Source organism: Tachysurus vachellii, chromosome 17, assembly GCF_030014155.1.
Source record: "Tachysurus vachellii isolate PV-2020 chromosome 17, HZAU_Pvac_v1, whole genome shotgun sequence".
Taxonomy (NCBI): domain Eukaryota; kingdom Metazoa; phylum Chordata; class Actinopteri; order Siluriformes; family Bagridae; genus Tachysurus; species Tachysurus vachellii.
In genome coordinates, this window is record NC_083476.1 from 4,010,932 (window position 1) to 4,021,702 (window position 10,771).

The 10,771-nt window shown below is 38.7% G+C and overlaps 2 protein-coding genes across 2 annotated transcripts in view; both read right to left on the reverse strand.

Moving 5' to 3' along the window:
- The window catches only part of LOC132859595 (C-type mannose receptor 2-like), a 31,116-nt gene extending 21,883 nt beyond the window's left edge, over positions 1 to 9,233 (reverse strand). The window contains exons 1-2 of the mRNA XM_060890366.1: positions 9,186 to 9,233; positions 9,019 to 9,047 (exon numbers count right to left, since the gene is read on the reverse strand). The gene's annotated coding sequence lies outside the window, so the exon portion shown is untranslated. The remainder of the gene's footprint in view (positions 1 to 9,018; positions 9,048 to 9,185) is intronic.
- The window catches only part of LOC132860362 (uncharacterized), a 112,547-nt gene that overhangs the window by 2,243 nt on the left and 99,533 nt on the right, over positions 1 to 10,771 (reverse strand).

Sequence of the window (10,771 nt, forward strand, 5' to 3'; positions counted from 1 at the left end):
ATTAATATTTGTAGCTATTTCGTGTGATGCTACTGATGCTACATTCATTAAACATATATATTATCTGTGCTCACCATCAAAGCAAATAAATGGAAATGTTCCAGAACAAGGGGTCACCCACCATTCTGCACCAGTCATTCCAATATATACACATACATTGTTTTGATTCCAGTTCCATGGAATGTAAAAATGCCAGCTTCTAAAGTCTCTCTCTCCATTCTTGTAGAAAGAATCATCATCCAGAGACCATTTCCAGCTGTTCAGATCATCATACAGTCCAATCCAGGCTAAACCTGAGTAGCTGCCATTTACTGTGTTAAGGAGTGAGTTCATTTCCTCCATGTTATCAATAGTAGCCAGGTCAGTGTAATTCTCTCTGCAGTATCTCTGTGCTTCAGTCCAGGTCTTTTTTTCATTAACAAAGTGGTACTGATGGAGGGTACATAATGATCCTGTGCAGAATTCTGTAAAGTACAAAACACCTAACATTTTTTTTTTGCAGATAAACAACATTTTAAATGCAAATATCTTTGTGAATAAAAAAAAAAACCTTTTGAATATCTAATGTTTTAGCATTTTGAATATGCTTTAAAAGCAAAGAATCAAAGGTTCAAAAATAGGTTAGGTTGTCTTCGAAATCACAAAACTCATGTACATATAAAATTAAATGTTTGTGATATTTTTATAGTTCAAGTGTATTGAACTATAAAAGTCTGATTAGATGAACTTACTGTTGTAGCAGATAAAAGGGAAGGTGGATAAGCAGTTCTCATCTGTCCAATGACCTGAGTCTCTGAATGAGACAGCAGTGCAGTGCTGATTACCATATTCCAACTCTGCATAAAAACCATTGTCTGGCTGTTGATAGGTGGCTGGTCTCCAATTTTCATATGTGGATACCTGTTTGTCTGACCAGAGCCTCGTTCTGTATAAACCAATCCAAGCAGCAAGGCCACTTGTGAGGTTTAAGATTCTTTGATTATCTGTTGGATTTCTCACACTGGCCAAGTCAGTATAATGCTCTCTGCAGTAATGCTGAGCTTTTGTCCAAGGCATTGCCTCCTTTATCCATGTGTAATTTTCTGTTCCATTCTTTCCTGAAAAGATAAATGTGCTCAGTAACACATAAACCAAAAATTACACAGTTTATTCCCATAATTTGATTAAATATTCTCACCATCATAGCAAGCAAAAGGTAAATATGTATTACAGTCTCCATCAAACCAGGTTCCATCATATCTAATATAAACACACATCTCGTTTCCATTATAGTTATCAGGTTGATGGTACCATCCTCTGAAGTCTCTCTCTCCCTCCTGGTAGAAAGCATCATCATCCAGAGACCATCTCCAGCTGTCCACATCATCATACAGTCCAATCCAGGCTAAACCTGAGTAGCTGCCATTTACTGTGTTAAGGAGTGTGTTCATTTCCTCCATGTTATCAATAGTAGCCAGGTCAGTGTAATTCTGTCTGCAGTATCTCTGTGCTTCAGTCCAGGTCTTATTCTCATTCACAAAGTGATACTGATGAGAGGGTAATGATGGCATTGCTAGAGTAGAATAACACAAGTTTTGGTTACTGTGCTCATTATTTTAACAAAGTACATCATAGGTGATTTGTTTTCATTAATTAATAATACTACTGAAAATTGGCATTATAGATAGACACAAAAGAAATCTACTCACTGCTGTAACAAAGAAATGGAAACGTTTCACTACACTTTTCATCTATCCATTTCCCATGATAAGAATTTTCATTAAATGACACAGCAGTACAAAATTCAGTCTGTCTGTAATAATTTGTTAGTCCAGGTTTCCAGTTGCTGAATGAAGAGTTGCTTTTATCTGACCAAGACATGGTTCTGTACAGGCCGATCCAAAAACTTGAATAATACGTATTATTACGCATTAATCTGATCTCCTGGTTCTCAGTGTCGTTCCTCACGCTGGCCAGGTCTGTGTAATGTTCTCTGCAGTATCTCTGAGCTTCAGTCCAGTTCATCTTCTGACAAACTGGGACATATTTTTCACTGGCATTCACTCTGCCTAAAAGAGACGATATAAATATACAAAACCTGTACTTTTACAGAAAATATTTATTGAATTTAAACTTCTTGTTGGAAGATGCTTTCATGAAGAATATTTGAAACTGCTTTACTCACCATCAAAGCAAATGAACGAATGTGATAGGGAACAAAGGTCTTCCCACCATACTCCATTATAAGCCTCTAAACACACACACATACTTATTCCATAAATCTCTCTTTGTTTCATTATATACCAGTTTCTAAAGCTTCTATTTCCATCCATGTAGAAAGAATCATCATCCAGAGACCATTTCCAGCTGTTCAGATCATCATACAGTCCAATCCAGGTTCGTTTTCCATTTAAGATATCTGAAATCTCAGTAACAGCCAGCTCCTCTTCAGTGTTATTAATAGAGGCTAAATCAACATAATTCTCTCTGCAGTATCTTTGTGCTTCGTACCAGGTCTTATTTTTATTAATGAAGTGATATTGACGTGGAAGACAAACACAGAGGCCGAAAAACCCTGTGAAAGACACAACATTAGTTTTACATAATAAGTATAACTTGAGGGGCCACAGCTACACCTGCAATTCCCCCTCTGAACCACCATAGTGAACCCTATGAATATTGAATGCCTCCGAGTCACACAGAGCACTTCTGAATCCACAGATATTTAAGCTGCATTCATGCCGTTATATAACGTAAAGTATTGTCAGCGATGTTTCTGCCATTTTGTTTTTTCTGTTTTTGCTGTGTTTCTGCTTTTTGAATTTCGGAGTTTCGGATTTGTTTGCCCTACTGACTGTATTTTCTGTTTTTTTTAAATGTTTTTTTTAATCTCACTGTCTGTTTCTCTACCCTGCTTCTTTTTTTTTTTTTGGTTATAGATTTGTCTGCTCCCCCACAAATGTATTCAGATTCTGCCATCCATTGTTGGAGGAGATGCAACAACATGTCCTGTCCTCCTTCTGGATACTTAAATACCTCCCAGACGAGTTGCAAAAAGTGTGAGAACGAGTTATGAATCTGGACGTCGCTATTCCAAACTACTCACACCCAAATTGTGGCAATTCTGGTAAGCAAATACATCATAAAGGCAGATTTTGTATTGTTATCATGGTAGGCCTTGGGTGTAAGGCCTCAGGCCTTGGGCATCAGAGTAGGTGGAATGAACAGCACTAAATGCAATATTTCATGAAGGATTAACCCTATGCTCCAGGGAGAGAGGGTCTGCATGGATGAAAGCCTAACCCTGTCTCAGTTCAACACCATCTCCATCTGATTGGACAACGTTATCTGTAACCAGAATAACAGCTACTCAGCCTGTCCGTTTGCAGACTATATAAGGGGCTCTGATGCAGGTAAAGAAAACTCAGTTGTCAGCCAATGAACAAGCCAGCCACCACTATGCCTCCTGCCATCCACATCCTCAAGGAATATCAAATTACCAATGCTAATACCAGAAATTCCAGAATATCAGTATCAATGCCGGAAATGCAAAAAATGGCAAAAATAAATACCATGACCTGGTGGAAGTTTTAGTAAGAAAAATGCCACCAAGTTGCCCTCAGATCGCCCTTAGGATTGCTCCATTGACCACCTGCCAACCACATCGCCAATGCGGAGCAGCTTCCACATGCTCATTAAGTTATTGTTTACATCAATGGTACATCAACTAATCTACTGAAAAGTCCTAGATACCTACATCAGTCATGTCTGCCTAGTGGTAACGTGGTTATTGCAATGGCAGAACTTTGTTAAGGCAGAAAAATGTGAATTTCAGAAAGACACTGGAATATTTGTGGCTTTAGAATAGACCTGGGCTTTGTGAGCAGTCACCAGGGACTGGAAATGGAATCCATCAAGGTGTGATTCATAAAGGAGTGGCTGACTCCCACAAGTATCAAGGAATTGCAAAGATTTTTAGGATTCATTAACTTCTACAGGCATTAGGAACTACAGCATTGTGGAGGCTCTGCCCAAAGCCCTCCTATGCAGCAAGCCCAGGAAAGTATTACTCCAGCTTAAAAAGCCTTTGATCAACTAAAGCAAAGATTCACCACATCATCCATACCACATCATCCATACTGCATCACCCATATCTCAACCTCCCGTTTGTTGTAGTGGTTGATGACTTGTGCTGTAGAGTAGGAACTGTATTGTTTCAGAGACAAGGCAACCTTGGCAGCAAGCTGTTTCCCTGTGCGTACTGTACTGTACTTCTTGAAAAAACTAGCCCCTGCTGAGACCAAATATGGTGTGGGAACCTGAGAGTTGTTATCAATCAAGAATGCTCTGGAGGAATAGAGGCAATAGCTGGAGGTGGCACAATTACTTTACAAGTAATAACGGACCATAAAAAGTTTTAGTATATCAAGAAAGCAAAGAGATTGGTGAGTCTTAATTTTTAAAAGGTTCCAATTCATGGTTACATATCAACCCGGGATAAAGAATGCCACAGCTCTCACATGGCCATCCTCCTATGGACGGAGACCCCGACCTGGAACCAATTCGGACACCCTCCATTGTCATTGCTTTGGTAGTGATAGACTTTGTAATAGACTTGCACCACAGGCACACCACTGTTTGGGTAATGGTGGAACTATGGGCTCTCCAAGGACATTGACCGGTGGGTTCAATTCATGCCCAGTGTCTGGAGAACTTTCTGCGAAAGCCTGGGAATAAATGTAAGCTTGACTTCCAGCTACCACCCCTAATCTAATGGACCAAGAACCTTCATCTCAAGTTACCATGCAGAAAGCTCTGCCCAAGATACCTTAGACCATGTAAGATCCTGATACAGATGGACCAGGTCACATATCATTTGTAGCTGCCATCCAATCGCATTCTTCCCGCATTTTATATGTGAATGGGTCTATTTAGTTCATTCTTTGCTGGACTCCCAAAGCAGAGGAGAACAGCTTCAATACCTGGCTGATTAGTAGTGCTAGGTTCCAAAGGAAAGAACATTCTCAACCCAGCACACAAGGCAAAGCTCCACCTAGAAAAACTGGAATGAACCAGGGGGAGTTCTTAGAAAATACCTTATGCTTCCAGGTCACACGGAGCACTTCCAGATTCATAGACATTCATGCTGCACTATATGACTAGTATTGTCAGGAATTTTTGAGCTTAAAAAGAAAATTTACGAAAAAATGGGCTAGACATTTCCACAACTTATGATAATGATGTCTGCTGCACTGAACTCATTTCAAATATTGTTGCAGATTTACAGGATATGAAGGCAAAGAAAGTGAAAGAGCCCAATTACATATCAATTATGATTAATGGTGCAACTGATTCTTCTGTGACAGAATATGAAAAAAAAAATCTATGTACATGCTGGGTTGCCAGTAAATCATCTTGTCTCTGTCACAGAGTTGTGACATGCTTATGTTGATGGTGTGACTGACTGCATTCAGTCCTCAATGTCAAAATTTGTATTAGATGACTGGAAGCAAAACTTCTTGTATTTTGTGCTGATGGTGCAAATGTGAAAATGGGCCAAACAGCTGAGAGTGGACATTTCAAAACTGACATTCACTGTATGGTAACCAGGCTGGAGCTAGTATTCTTGGGGTTTTGAAAGAGGTGAACTTCATGAGTCCTGTAAAGACACCTTGCACTTGATTTGGAAAGCCTACCATTTTAGCCCAAAGAGCCACAAAGAAATAAAGAAGTTTGTGAAGGACTTGGACTAGGTACTACAAACCAAAGCCAGTGAAAGGAACACATTGTATGCCTCATTTAGCCAGGGCACTGAAGGTCTTCTTGAAAGGAAAAGACAATCTTGTAAAACAAGCCGTGTCTGGAAAAGTCGTGATGCTCACATAACTTTTCAAGGCACTGAATTAAGAGGGGGAAGAGAGAGCCTAATAGACAACAGCCAAAGATATTTTCCTCTCATCTCTTTCCTCAACTACGGTCTTTCTCTGACCTATGTTCATTAAATCCAAGAAAGAGAGCTAAGATCATCAGAGAAGAAGTGGAAGAAATCACAACTTAATGCAGATCTTGATTCTTACTGAACACTCCTTGCCAAGTTCTCCTCATATATGTCTTCTGCCAAGACTTCCTTATACAAGGAAAAGCTTGAAGCTTCGTCACATGACCCTCGGAAATTCCACAACATCATCTCTTCTCTGCTCAACCCCCCGGCTCCACCTTCTTCATCCTCCCTGGCTGCAGCAGGCTTTGCTTCTTTCTACCAGGAGAAGATTGAGGACCTTCACTTCAGCCCCGACTGCACTTGCATCTCACAGTATGGATTCCCCCACTACTTCATTGTCGCATTTCTCAACTGTAGCAGCAGAAGAGATTTTACAACTCATCCAGTCTTGCAATCCTACCACCTGCCCATTGGATCCACTCCCTTCCACTATGCTAAAGACCATCTTCACAAGACATTCTGCCCTTCATTACCACTATCATCAATAGATCCATAGCATCTGGTCAGGTAACAAATACTTCCAAGGGAGCAAGGGTTATTCCCATCCTAAAGAAACCTGCTCTGGATCCATCAGACATCAGTAACTACTAGAGATGAGCCGGATACTCAGCTGAAACAAGTATCCGGTACGGATAAAGCACTTCTGCCGAGTACGAGTATTATACGAGTATTATACGAGTAATACGAGTCAATATCTGTGCTCGGATTGAATGAAAATCATCATTGGGTAGCTGATTGTGTCAGCGTTCTGTGATAGGCTAGTCACAGTGCCCCTCCCCTACACACATACAGATATATTGTGTTGCTGTGTCTCGCTCTGCTCACTCACAGTCACACACAGAACAGCTCTCTGTCTCCCCCTCAGTCACTCAGGTTCGTGGGTCTTTTCCGTTAACGTTTAGGGTTTCTTCAGCTTTTTACTTTGGGTTGTAACGTTAATAATACGTACTTACTAACCAGTAGAGTTCTGGTAAACGTGGGTTCGTTCAGATGTGGTGCTTGCTTGGTAGAATGCGATTCGCATTGCGTCTCTGCCTGTCGGAGATTTTTTTCTTTTTTAAACCTTCAGCTGTCTCTAACCAGTAACCAGACACTGAGTGTCTGACACGTTTTTGCTGTATTTCATAAAAACATAAAGGTAGTAAGCTAGTGTTATAAATATTACAAATTAATTATTAAGCTACACACACACTCACGCACACACACACCTGGAAATAAAAAAATAAAAAAGAACCAATAAAATAAAAAAAAATCACACTGATCATAAAAAAAATTAAAAGTTAAAAAAGAAAGTTATGTTGTTCATTACATTTTACTTCATAATTGCACTGCATTGTTTTGTTTTCATTGTTGCAAAACTTGTTCTGTAATATAGTTCGTTTGCTATCGCGATCAAAACCATTGATCTGAAGCTCAATCCTGATGCTGTCCTGTAAATATTTTTCTAATCAGCAATAAATATAACAATTTCTGATCAACCCATATCAATTGCATGCTTAAAATAACATACTGGTTAAAGCCCCGCCCATTTCAAGACAAGCCCCGCCTACTTCTGTTAGGCCACACCCCCTCCGAGTACAGATACAGATACAGATAATTCATATGGTTAACAGATACAGATACAGATACAGATACAGATAATGCTGTACTCGCTCATCCCTAGTAACTACAGACCGGTATCACTTCTCTCGTTTCTTTTAGAAATTCTTGAACGCATTGTCTATAATCAACTGTCTGTCTATCTCTCACAGAACAACCCTCAAGATCCCAAATAGTCTGGCTTTAAAGCAGCTCATTCAACAGAGACAGCCCTTTTGGATGTCTCTGAGAAACTACATGTTGATAGATCAGCCAAACTGTCATCAGTCCACTATTCCACATCCTGTCTTTCATATCCTTTATATTATTTTAACGTTTTAAATCTTTCAGACTAAAAAGTGCTGATCTTCATACAGACAATAAAAAATACTCAAACCAAATTTTATTATTTGTCACATACACATACATACAGAGTACAACATGCAGTGAAATGCCTTTTATGTCTGTCCGGTATTCAAGCATAAAAGGAATGGAATTAAGGATAAAAATAAAACCAAACCAAAAGGAGGTAGATACTTATAACAAACAGATACTTATAGAGATAGATGTAGGTATTGTAAGAAATAAAAAATGTTGAAAATAAGATGATGATGGTGAAGATCTTAATAAAGAACAAGAAGTTTATTCCAGTATAGCAGTGACAAAATACATGAAGTACTTTGGGTTCATTAGAGTCAGTAAGAACCCTGAACAAATCCTGCTCAAGCATTTTATACTGTTTTCCCTTTTTGTATTTTAAATGAGGTTCTGCTTTGAATATGTATTGAGCGTAAGAACTGAGTGTCTCCCAAATGGCTGGGTCACACCTTGTTGTCTAGCTGATTGTCTTTAATGTTAATGGTCACGTAGACTTGGTATTGTTACAATTGTTATCAACCGAATGGGCACTTTAAATGGTAATTGCGGTCACATAGACCCTTTGTCCGTGGCGATCCTTGATGTCCTGCTGCCACGCCCATACTAACGATCGAATCAAGTTTATACGTTTAGAGTCCTAAACGTATTACCTTATGATACTAAAACCTTTTCAGGAATGAGCTCTTTTAGATGTGTATCTTGGAGTGGAAATTGGGTGCGGTTATCTGTAATTTCTTACAGTATGTATGGAAGTAGATACTTATAACAAATCTATGTGCCTCAATATTGTAAAATAATACTGGTATACTTATTTACTGGTATTTACATTATAATATCACAGTATGACAACCTTCAATGACCCAGTGAGGTTCACACCATTCCTTATTCCGGATTGTTCATTTTACCCAATAAGCTTGAAATCTTCTTTAATTGTACAATGTGCAGTCCTTATTATATCATTAAAACTTCTTCTCATTTACATTAATACTCCACTAATCCACTAATCCTCTATATAATATTTATAGAAATATATACATTCTAACAATTAGATATTTATAACACACATAACACATACCACTTACCCAAAAGCAGCAGAAGTCGAAACATGGCTCTGTTAGAATACACAGAAAGTGTGATTAAGATATTTATATCAATTTTAAAACATTAATTAAATAATATTAAATGTTTTTATAGTCAAAAGAGTCATATGATGGAATATTAGTGAAGCTTTCTATTTAAATATATTTACCTCATGGATCTGTGCTTTCTGCTGTTTGCTTCTGTCTGCCACTTGATTTTATTTCAACACTAAATAAAGATTCTGAAGAAAAGCATAAGGGAAGGACTTCGAAAACATGTAGAAAAACTGGTTACTGAATGTACCATGATTCAAATCAAAGTGAAGGTACCAGCTGAAATACTGTAAGATTCTATGAGATACTGCCAGGTCACATATTTGTGTGTTTGTTTGTCATACGTTATGACATAGACTGTTCAAGCCTAAAGGATTTTTGAATTGTCAGTGCATAAGCGTTTGTCCTGCTTTATAAAAAACAGAGTTAGAATCAAATATAGGTGCCATGAACATAATCTAGCATTAACATAATTTTTACCTATCATAGGAACTCCAGATGAAGACACAGCATTTGATATATTAGGCTGGGCCTCTCTCTTCAGATTGTAATGGGATGTGTTCGGGGCACTGCTTACTGTGCATTACACTTTATTCTTGTAAATAGATTCTAGATTGGATGCCTTCCCCCCAAAACACACACAAACATGACTGCTACTACTACACATCTCTGATTATCACCTGGTTTCCTTCAGCATCACTCTTCCTATCCTATACAAAACTAACTCTCACCCCCTCTCTCTTACCTACCGCAGCCTTCACTCTGTCTCCCCTTCTTCTGTAGATTCTGTGGAATTCTTTCATCTCTTCCTGATCCTGAATCCTTTTCAATTCAGTTCAATTCAAGTTTATTTGTATAGCGCATTTTACGATTGACATTGTCTCAAAGCAGCTTTACAGAACATAAACATAGAACAAAAGGTTATTATAAAGAATAATATAAAGATTAATATAATACAAAATACAAGATTAATATTAGATATATTTAAATGTGTTTGTATTTATCTCCAGTGAGCAAGTCTGAGGTGACTCAGGCAGCAGTGGCAAAGAAAAACTCCCTTAAATGGAAGGAAGAAACCTTGAGAGGAACCCATCCTCATATGGGTGACACTAGAGGGTGTGATTATAAATATACAGTCTGACAAATGTTGTATTGATGCAAAAGACCACATGGAGCTGGCATCTCCTCTTTAGTATCGCAGAGTCTAATTGGAGCTGGTAGATCTCTGTGCCTCAGGATTCACGTACCAGCTACCTTCAAGAGAGAAAGGGTTATTCTCATCCTGAAGAAACCTGCTCTGGATGCATCAGACATCAGTAACTACAGACCTTCACTTTAACTGATCATCAGTAACTTCACTTCTCTCTTTTCTTTCAGAAATACTTGAACGCATTGTCTATAATCAACTGTATTCATCCTCAGGTCATGATGTTGCAATATCCCTGCATAACTATCTGATCCCACCTTCAGTCACAGCTCGCAACTTTGGGGTAACGATGGACACCCAACTGTCTTTTTCCTCACAGGTTGCTAATGTGAAACGTTCATGTCGGTTCCTTCTGTACAACATTAGAAGGATTCTGCCATTTTTGTTCACACAGGCTGCTCAGTCTCTTGTCATCTCAAGCCTGGACTACTGCAACTCACTGCTGCAGGTCTACCTATGAACGCAATTCGTCCTCTGCAAATTATCCAAAATTCA